Genomic DNA, 9,708 nt, shown 5'->3' with positions numbered 1-9,708 from the left:
TTGTCCATCGTTTAACGTCTTTCAAACGCAAAGGTGCTATGGCATGGCAAATGACGGTGATATTGAGAAGAAATGGATCACAAACCTCAACGAAGAGACTGAAGTTCTGAAGGACATTGTTCAAGCTGGGCCAAATAGATTCGCTATGTTAGATACTGTCGAGGGTGGTAACCACGTGACAACTGTAGAATGTGGTAACCACGTGACAACTGTAAGAGAACGTGGAAACCAAATGAAACCTGGAGGAGAATGCGGTAACTACGTGACAAATATAGAAGGCAGTAACCACGTGACAAATATAGAAGGCAGTAACCACGTGACAAATATAGAAGGCAGTAACCACGTGACAAATATAGAAGGTAGTAACAAACGTTAACCGTGACAGCTGTAGATTTGGTAGCCACATGACAATTTTAGGCTCATTTCATAAATACTTAACAATTATACCTTATAGTAACTAAACTACGATTTATGATTGAATTCAGTTAAAACATGTTGATCAACATTTTATCAGATACATTTGTGTATTGCAAGACAACAATGATTATATATCATATATATAAGGCGAGGAGCGTGACTCAACTCTTACATAAAGACATTACACAGACCTTTTCCTTAGTGCGAAAAAGAACAAAAAACAAACAAACAAACAAAAATAAGACATTAAACAAACATTCGACATCTTAGTAAGTGGATTATTAATGGAAGCAAATTATCCTCCAAAACGTTTACAGGAGATATACAAATACATGTAAATGTCGTTTGACATTTCCGATTTCGTTGTTACCGTTTCCGAGGTATATCTCCAGTTACAAATAACTTCATGAAACTTAAGAGCACCCTAAATGCCTAATAGTTGTGTAATGTGCTTAAACAAGTTTCCCATTTCTATACCACATTTCAAAAACCGCTTACCACAAACTTGATGATAATTACATTAACTATATAATGCCACGCATAAGTCCCAATACACTCTATAGAAACTGTTTTACAATTCAGTTAATATCATTGAAATATTTTCTACTGCATGTTTTGTTTAATGAATTTTGGAAAGTCGATCCCTCCCTTGACCCCCCTCCCCACCCCGAACCTTTTTAGGGAAGGGGGCTTCTCATTAGAATACACTTCAAGGAATTGCAAATTTCAAGTTTCAGATTTACGTGTGATATTCCAACAATATCCATAAAATGTGTGTATAGTTTGTATTGTATCAATTTGGTTACTTTGTAGTGGAGTATGTCCTACTTGTATAACAAAAGACCAAGATGAAAAGTCATTGACTCTAACGTCTAGTACTGCACTACATGAAATGGAATTGGAGTAGTATATCCCACGTTGAAGGTTGTTGGGAGAATGCTCAAACCTATCTGGCTGTCAAGACAATGTCCCTCGTAGCTGATGTACTGTATACGTACGTAATTACACAAAGACTTTACACATCTGGGATGTTCTGTTTCTCACATCACTTTTATATATTTATGTTTCTAGAACAATCCTTCCACAACAGTTTGTATGTATCTATGTTTGCTACCAAACCACTTTAGAGTTTTGACTGGCAAAACGCATGATATTTTGAGCTCGTTGATAATTAAACAGCTTTCCTCCATATTTCTTGATTATATAAGAGATGGTGTTTCATATTGCATTGGGTAACAAAGATTTCATTGCTCTGATTACTAGACCGAAGATCTATGCTGTCGAAGCCATCAACATCTTTTGCGGACTATTCCTCATAAAACTGACGGTTCGATTTCAACAAAAATGAGCTTCCATTTTTTTTTGTCTATATTTCCTCCATTGTTTTGTTGCTACATATAGAATTAAAAGTCACAGATTACCCAAACAATGTAAAGCAATACAGTATATATCATTCTGACGTCCTTCATGTTTTATCTATAAGAATAATAAGCACTGCACCGGACATCTGATTTTTCCTTTTCCGTTTCCTGTTCCTGAACCGGAGCAACGTCTCTGACTTGTCAACAATAACCACTTTTGGTGACCTGTGGATCAGTAAGAAGGGGTTTTCCAGTCACAAGTGTTACGTTTACTCCATTGACAAAATATATCCCTCTGATTATTTTGAAGATTTAGAGTTATTGGTTGTCATCAGGTCTACACGTTTTTTTCGGGTTCCTTAGGTTAGTATTGGGTAAAAATATATATATTAATATGTTATTGCATAATCTATAATATATTTCAAGGGATTCACTTCAAAGATAATTCCCATCATCAGTGTCAACGGCCATTTTAAACTTTGATCATCCGATATTTGTTTCGGTTATTTTTCAGGAACGAGTGAAAGATTTCTCCTTGACACTAAACTAAATAAGTATTCATTGTGTAATAATTAATATTTTCTTTGTTTTCATGGTAAATACTCAAATGTGATTGGTCGAAAAATTCTTTTCATTCTTCTATGAAAGAAATTCCGAGAATGGCGCGAAAATGTGACGTCACAATACGACAATTGACGTGCGTTTTGATTTGAGAAAAAGAATCCCATTTAAAACCAGTAAAATTGTACATAAAACATGTTTTAGATTAGAAAATCATTTCAAAAATTATTTATAAGCGTTGATGTCAATTTTTTATTTTTTATTTCTTAAATGACACAAATGCTTAAATATTTACCGACATACTTGAGCTCTTAATTTGCAGTAAATCATACCGTTCAGAATATGCGATCATTTGAAAACACACGGCAATGTTTTCTAAGTATCAAAACGTGAACCATTTCGTACACCTCTGGTGGGTAACACTAAGTTTGCTTTACTTCAGGCCTCTGGGACCTTTCGAATTTTTCAAACAAACTTCATTTGTTTCCCCTTCGGTTCATTAAAAAATGGTTCTTGTTAGAGAATCTTTGATAAGGATCTGTATCTTTTGATTTTTGTAAAAATCATATAACTATGAATACATTCATTACAAAAATAACCGAAAACCAATCTGAAGTAAGTACAACTTTATTTACTTTCGTGTCGAGTTGGCATGTAGACTTTTACCTACAACATAAAAAGAAAAGGTTTAATATTAAAAGTATTAAGTATTAATCAACAATTATATTAAGCGACGGGGAAACTTATCTTCAGCTAGATGGTATATAATGTGATCAAATTAAGGGGATATCAGGTCTGGCACTGCTATGACCAGTACTTGCGGATCTGTATTCTATTTTTTGTATGGCTTGCGGTGGTGTTGAGTATGAATTTTAGTTGTGGTGGTGTTCAGTATGTACTCTAGTTGTGGTGGTGTTCAGTATGTACCTTTACCCCATGGCTGTGATCAGTACTATATGTACCTTAGTTTTGGGGTTGTTGTCCTCCGGCTGGCTGGTTTCCTCCAGGAAAATGATGGTCACCGTGGTTGCCATGGTTATGACCTTGCCCTTCACATCTACAAAAGTTGTCTACACAGTGTGATGGTGTGTTAGCGCCATGATGATCACAGCTGAAGTTATCAGAAGAGCAATCGCTGACGGTGGTACAGGCTGGAGGTGGAAACATACAATATTAACAAAGATACAGAGTAAATAGTAATAAATAATCGTTTACAGGCTGGAGGTGGAAACATACAGTATTAACAACTGAGTCAGTATATCCAGGTTCACTCAAAGTAAAGACACCTACATGTATTTTGTAAATTTAAACCATGTGGTTGAATATCATGTTGACCGAAACTCTTTTTACCTTAATCAGAATTCATACCTATCTTGATCCATAATGGTGTATTAATACTCTAAACGTTTAAAATGTCTTTAAAAAATGACAAAAAAAAAAAAAATGGTAGTAAGAAATATCAATATAAAAAAGAGATATATCTCTGTGATACAAACGCGGGAGCTTCAACCATAAACAGGCCTGTGAAGTCAGTCTAGTTTAGGTTAATAACACAACTTTTATCAACCGCATTTTTGCTTTTATTCTTTTTTTTTTTTTTTTCTTTTTTTGATATCCGGGCATCGGAGGGCCGCTTTCAGAAATTAGATCCTAGTTGCATTTGGTACATGGATAAAATAAGAAATAAAACATTGTAAGAGTTGGTTCTGCAGATCTGCGATGTGTTTCATGTCAATAAAGGATTGAAATTAGGGAAGCCCCCACGGAAACTGCAAATTATGCAGATTTACGGTCATTCAATTTTAAACACATGTTTCCCAAATAAGAATAATCATATGTTATAGTTTAAGGGTAGTGTTCAGAACTCAGACTTAAAATGATCACCATTAGGTTTAAACGGGCCAAATTGCTAAAACCTGATTTTGTATTGAATGCAAACCAGCATACAATAATGAAAGCTAGATGGCCACTCAGGCCAATAGGCCGCTTATAGGTTAATGAACTAAACATGATTGATATATAGTGAACCCATATAAAATGTCTGTATCAATGTGAACACTATTTTAAATCAGTTTTTGGGGTTTAATCCCCCAGAGAATTGTAAAAATAAAACAAAAACATACTATCTATCATAAAGTATCTCTCATAGCTGGAGGGCTACCTCTAAGACAGTTTTTATTTTTTTAATTTAAACAATTTGTATTTTTATAAGGCTGTATAAATTAGAGTACATTAAACGTTCAGTAAATATATTGTATAGGTATCAAACTCTTAAAAGGAAAAGTAAATCACATTTTAGTGACACTATCCTCAAAAGTGCTCATTTGAAGTTCAAATGGTATGAAATGTAAATCAATTTCTTTTCGCGCTCTTATATCATTGGATAAGTCTAATGTTTTATTAGAGTACTTGGGGGTATTCTAAAGACAGTGACATGGATATTTACAGTGAACGGAAGTTTGTTTTGTTTACGAATCTAAAGACCTTACTCTTTATTCTTGTACACCTGATGTATTTATTTCATATGCTAAGTACTCAGGAAAAAAATCTGCAAACATCAGACACCCATTAGAGCTGATTGGCTGATTCAGTTGTGTGATACCCTATATAATGATCAATTGCAAACCATACCAAGATTCAGCAGTTTACCATCAATACAACGTGCTATCACTCTAGAGAGTGCGGAGTCAAAAACGTGAGAAAACTTATTCCACATCACATGTGATACGTACCGACGTTATGTTGGTTGCTGTGAATGCACGTGCACAGGTGCTGACCCTGTATTGCGACACATTCTTTCTTTCCTGTATTACAAGTCGTGTCCGTGCATGAGTTGACATCGGTGCAAGTCTCACTGACCGCAAGGGCAACTGTAAAATTTTTATATATCAATGAAAAACAGCAAACTTATTCAAAGTTATAGCTAACATAAAATTTGACGAGTCGTGTAAAATACAAAGAATTAGATTGGTCATTCACTCAACACAGAATTTGATACGTAATTTGAACCAATTTTCTAAAATAAAATCCCACTATCTCGCGCATATTTCACACGATCTAATTATCGTGTTAAAGAATTCTGTTTTTCATCATCCTAAATCATTTAATTATATTACTTTACTGTTTATTAGAAAAACGCGACATTTATATACCACTCACCGCATGCTGCCAGAACCAAGCAGGTAAGAGTATTCATGGTGTCTGATGGGTCCTTGTTAGAATACCAGTCGTACGGTGACTGGATGTCCCCCGTCTTTTATAGGCTTTGTACGGCACGGAGGCGTGCCATTACCAGCTGTTCGTCTTCACAAGGCCGATATTTTGACTTTTCCTTCGTTAAATATGTGATTGACAAACAAAATTGAAGCAACGGATTGACAATAAGTACATCAGCACGTATGTGTCCAAACTAGTGGTCTCGTAATCTATTATACGTGTACTTTGTATTAACATTGTATTTAAATGTAGATTAATACAGCAATCATCATAAAATAAACTCCTGTTTTAACATTACTTGTAGAAATACTTAAGCGTTTATATTCTCTCAGAATTATGTTATCACCTTCATAGTTCTCGTCAGAACTAGACGTTAACTGGACGTTACCCAGCTTGTCATTACTGTTGAAACAGAAGCCGCTTATCCTTCCAAAAAGCCTTGTTTATAGCTTTGGTTACAGGTCGACAGGCTTTGTTGCCTACTATTGGAAACAAATCCGTTTATTTATGGGAAAATAACCTCGCCTACTAGCTGGAACAAATTTGCCCATTAGTGAATTTTTTGCTATCAAATCGATAGCAAATTGTTCTGATTTTATCTAATTGTAATTTATTTTAAAAATAATCATGACATTCAGTTAAATGTCAACATTCTGTTACCAAAACATTTGACTCAGATTCACAACTCATGGTAGCCACGCTGCCTTGAGCATTTATGGAGTTTGTTTGAAATATTGCTTGTGTGATATGAATGTTTTCTATGAGTATTCATATTGTTTGTTACAATATTTAGCATATTTAAGTACAAAAATGGCGGCTGTTTTCATAACTGTCCCTGTCCGCGTCGACTGCCCATTCAAACTTGAAGCTTATTATTATATCATGTCTTATATTGATTTTTTTCTTGTATAAAAAACAAACTTCAGATTTTGGGGTATGTTTTTTTTTTAAAGTCAAAAGGATGTATACTGTACATCTTTCAAATTTGGTATGTATATTCATAAGAGGTCTTGGAGTGATATATTACTTTTAATATTGTAGAAATATTCTGTATCTTTCGTATCAAACTAATTTTTTCCCATCAAAGCTGAAGAAGGAATACACACATACACCACACACATATTTTGCGAGTTTGCTGAAAAGACAGGCAGAATGTTAAAAACAAATGTCGTCATCTGTTGTGTATGTCTTTTGTAGATATTGATAGATGGATTAATGAAAGAAGAAAGTTACGAAAATGTTTCATTGTTGTGCATGGAAGCTTTTATCATTTTTGTTGAAGTGTTTTCAGTTGGTATTTAGTATTTTATCATCTTTATGCCTCATGATCTGTCAACACTTCGCTCATTTACAAGTTAACTTTGAAATGTTTTCTTTCGCACAGAATGTTACTGTCCAGATGTGATACTCTGTAAATGTTATGTATTTAATCACTATTGTGTTGATTATTACATTGTTTATAATAATAGATCATCATCAGTATGAATCCCTTGGTGAAAGAGCCTGTCTCATATTATAAACATTCATTGACAGATTTTTCTATTTCAGTATCACATACGTGGATCTGTTTAACTTAGCAATGTAACTTACCATGATTTGACTGTTTAATGACCGAACCTGTACTAGTTGTGGCTTGTTTCAAATGTAATATTACCCTAGATGTCTTTTTTTCCCTTTGATTCACGTGTAATTTTAACCAGTGATTCTGCTGTTTCAAAAAAAAGTTATACCCTGGCAATATCTTCAGCACTGTAACCTGAAATATTTTTTCACTATAGGGCAAGAAGTGAATGTCAGAGATACTCTTTGATATCCCCACCTTGTCACAGAGATGATATCATGCAGAATATCTTTTGTGTCCCTAGTAGATAAGAGTAGTAATGAAAACCATGCATTGGTTCACAGGTACTCCTCCATACATTTATTGTTTTAATTATGCCGTCAAATCTTGTTGTCGGTTGTATCACAAATTTCATACGTACAGTTTTATACCGTAATTTGTTGGTATTGAAATCAGGTGATAAACAATGAGCCGAGGTTGATATCCTACAGTGTACGACGTTGATACCCTACAGTGTACGAGGTCCATGCACTAGAGTGTACGAGGTTGATACCCTACAGTGTACGAGGTTGATACCCTACAGTGTACGAGGTTGATACCCTACAGTGTACGAGGTTGATATAATACAGTGTACGACGTTGATACCCTACAGTGTACGAGGTTGATACACTACAGTGTACGAGGTTGATACTCTACAGTGTACGAGGTTGATATCCTACAGTGTACGAGGTTGATATACTACAATATACGATGTTGATATCCTACAGTGTACGAGGTTGACACCCTACAGTGTACGAGGTTGACACCTTACAGTGTATGAGGTTAACACCTTACAGTGTACGAGGTTGATACACTACAGTGTACGAGGTTGACACCCTACAGTGTACGTGGTTGATACCTTACAGTGTACGAGGTTGATACCCTACAGTGTACGAGGTCGATATCCTACAGTGTACGAGGTTGACACCTTTCAGTGTACGAGGTTGATACACTACATTGTACGAGGTTGATATCCTACAGTGTACGAGGTTGACACCCTACAGTGTACGAGGTTGATACCCTACAGTGTACGAGGTTGACACCTTTCAGTGTACGAGGTTGATAACCTACAGTGTACGAGGTTGATACCCTACAGTGTACGAGGTTTACACCCTACAGTGTACGAGGTTGATACCCTACAGTGTACGAGGTTGACACCCTACAGTGTACGAGGTTGATACCTTTCAGTGTACGAGGTTGATACCCTACAGTGTACGAGGTTTACACCCTACAGTGTACGAGGTTGATACCTTTCAGTGTACGAGGTTGATACCTTTCAGTGTACGAGGTTGATACCCTACAGTGTACGACGTTGATACCCTAAAGTGTACGAGGTTGATGCACTAGAGTGTACGAGGTTGATACCCTACAGTGAACGAGGGTGATACCCTACAGTGTACGAGGTTGATACAATACAGTGTACGAGGTTGATATCCTACAGTGTATGAGGTTGATACACTACAGTGAACGAGGTTGATACACTACAGTGTACGAGGTTGACACCTTACAGTGTACGAGGTTGATACCTTACAGCGTACGAGGTTGATACCCTACAGTGTTCGAGGTTGATAACCTACAGTGTACGAGGTTGATACCTTTCAGTGTTCGAGGTTGATACACTACAGTGTACGAGGTTGATACCCTACAGTGTACGAGGTTGATACCTTACAGCGTACGAGGTTGACAGCCTACAGTGTACGAGGTTGATACCCTACAGTGTTCGAGGTTGATAACCTACAGTGTACGAGGTTGATACATTTCAGTGTACGAGTTTGATACACTACAGTGTACGAGGTTGATACCCTACAGTGTACGAGGTTGATATCCTACAGTGTACGAGGTTGATACCCTACAGTGTACGAGGTTGATACCCTACAGTGTACGAGGTTGATATCCTACAGTGTACGAGGTTGATACCCTACAGTGTACGAGGTTGATACCCTACAGTGTACGAGGTTGATACACTACAGTGTACGAGGTTGATATCCTACAGTGTACGAGGTTGATATCCTACAGTGTACGAGGTTGATATACTACAATGTACGATGTTGATATCCTACAGTGTACGAGGTTGATACCTTTCAGTGTACGAGGTTGATATCCTACAGTGTACGACGTTGATACCCTACAGTGTACGAGGTTGATGCACTAGAGTGTACGAGGTTGATACCCTACAGTGTACGAGGTTGATACCCTACAGTGTACGAGGTTGATACACTACAGTGTACGAGGTTGATATACTACAGTGTACGACGTTGATACCCTACAGTGTACGAGGTTGATACACTACAGTGTAGGAGGTTGATACTCTACAGTGTACGAGGTTGATATCCTACAGTGTACGAGGTTGATATACTACAGTGTACGAGGTTGATACACTACAGCGTACGAGGTTGATACCTTTCAGTGTACGAGGTTGATAACCTACAGTGTACGAGGTTGATACCCTACAGTGTACGAGGTTGATACCTTTCAGTGTACGAGGTTGATACACTACAGTGTACGAGGTTGATACCCTACAGTGTACGAGGTTGACACCCTACAGTGTACGAG

The 9,708-nt window shown here is 36.7% G+C and overlaps 1 long non-coding RNA gene across 1 annotated transcript; it reads right to left on the bottom strand.

Moving 5' to 3' along the window:
- Nucleotides 1-2,955: 2,955 nt before the first annotated feature.
- Nucleotides 2,956-5,204, bottom strand: LOC117318674. The gene is made up of 3 exons (XR_004530428.1): nt 5,072-5,204; nt 3,302-3,490; nt 2,956-3,005 (listed from the first exon to the last, which is right to left on the bottom strand). It is a non-coding gene; the product is annotated as an uncharacterized LOC117318674 (long non-coding RNA).
- Between the last annotated feature and the right edge of the window lie 4,504 nt (nt 5,205-9,708).

This window comes from Pecten maximus, unplaced genomic scaffold (genome assembly GCF_902652985.1).
Source record: "Pecten maximus unplaced genomic scaffold, xPecMax1.1, whole genome shotgun sequence".
Taxonomy (NCBI): domain Eukaryota; kingdom Metazoa; phylum Mollusca; class Bivalvia; order Pectinida; family Pectinidae; genus Pecten; species Pecten maximus.
Note: the sequence above shows the minus strand (reverse complement) of the source record. Positions and strands in the feature narration are given on the sequence as shown.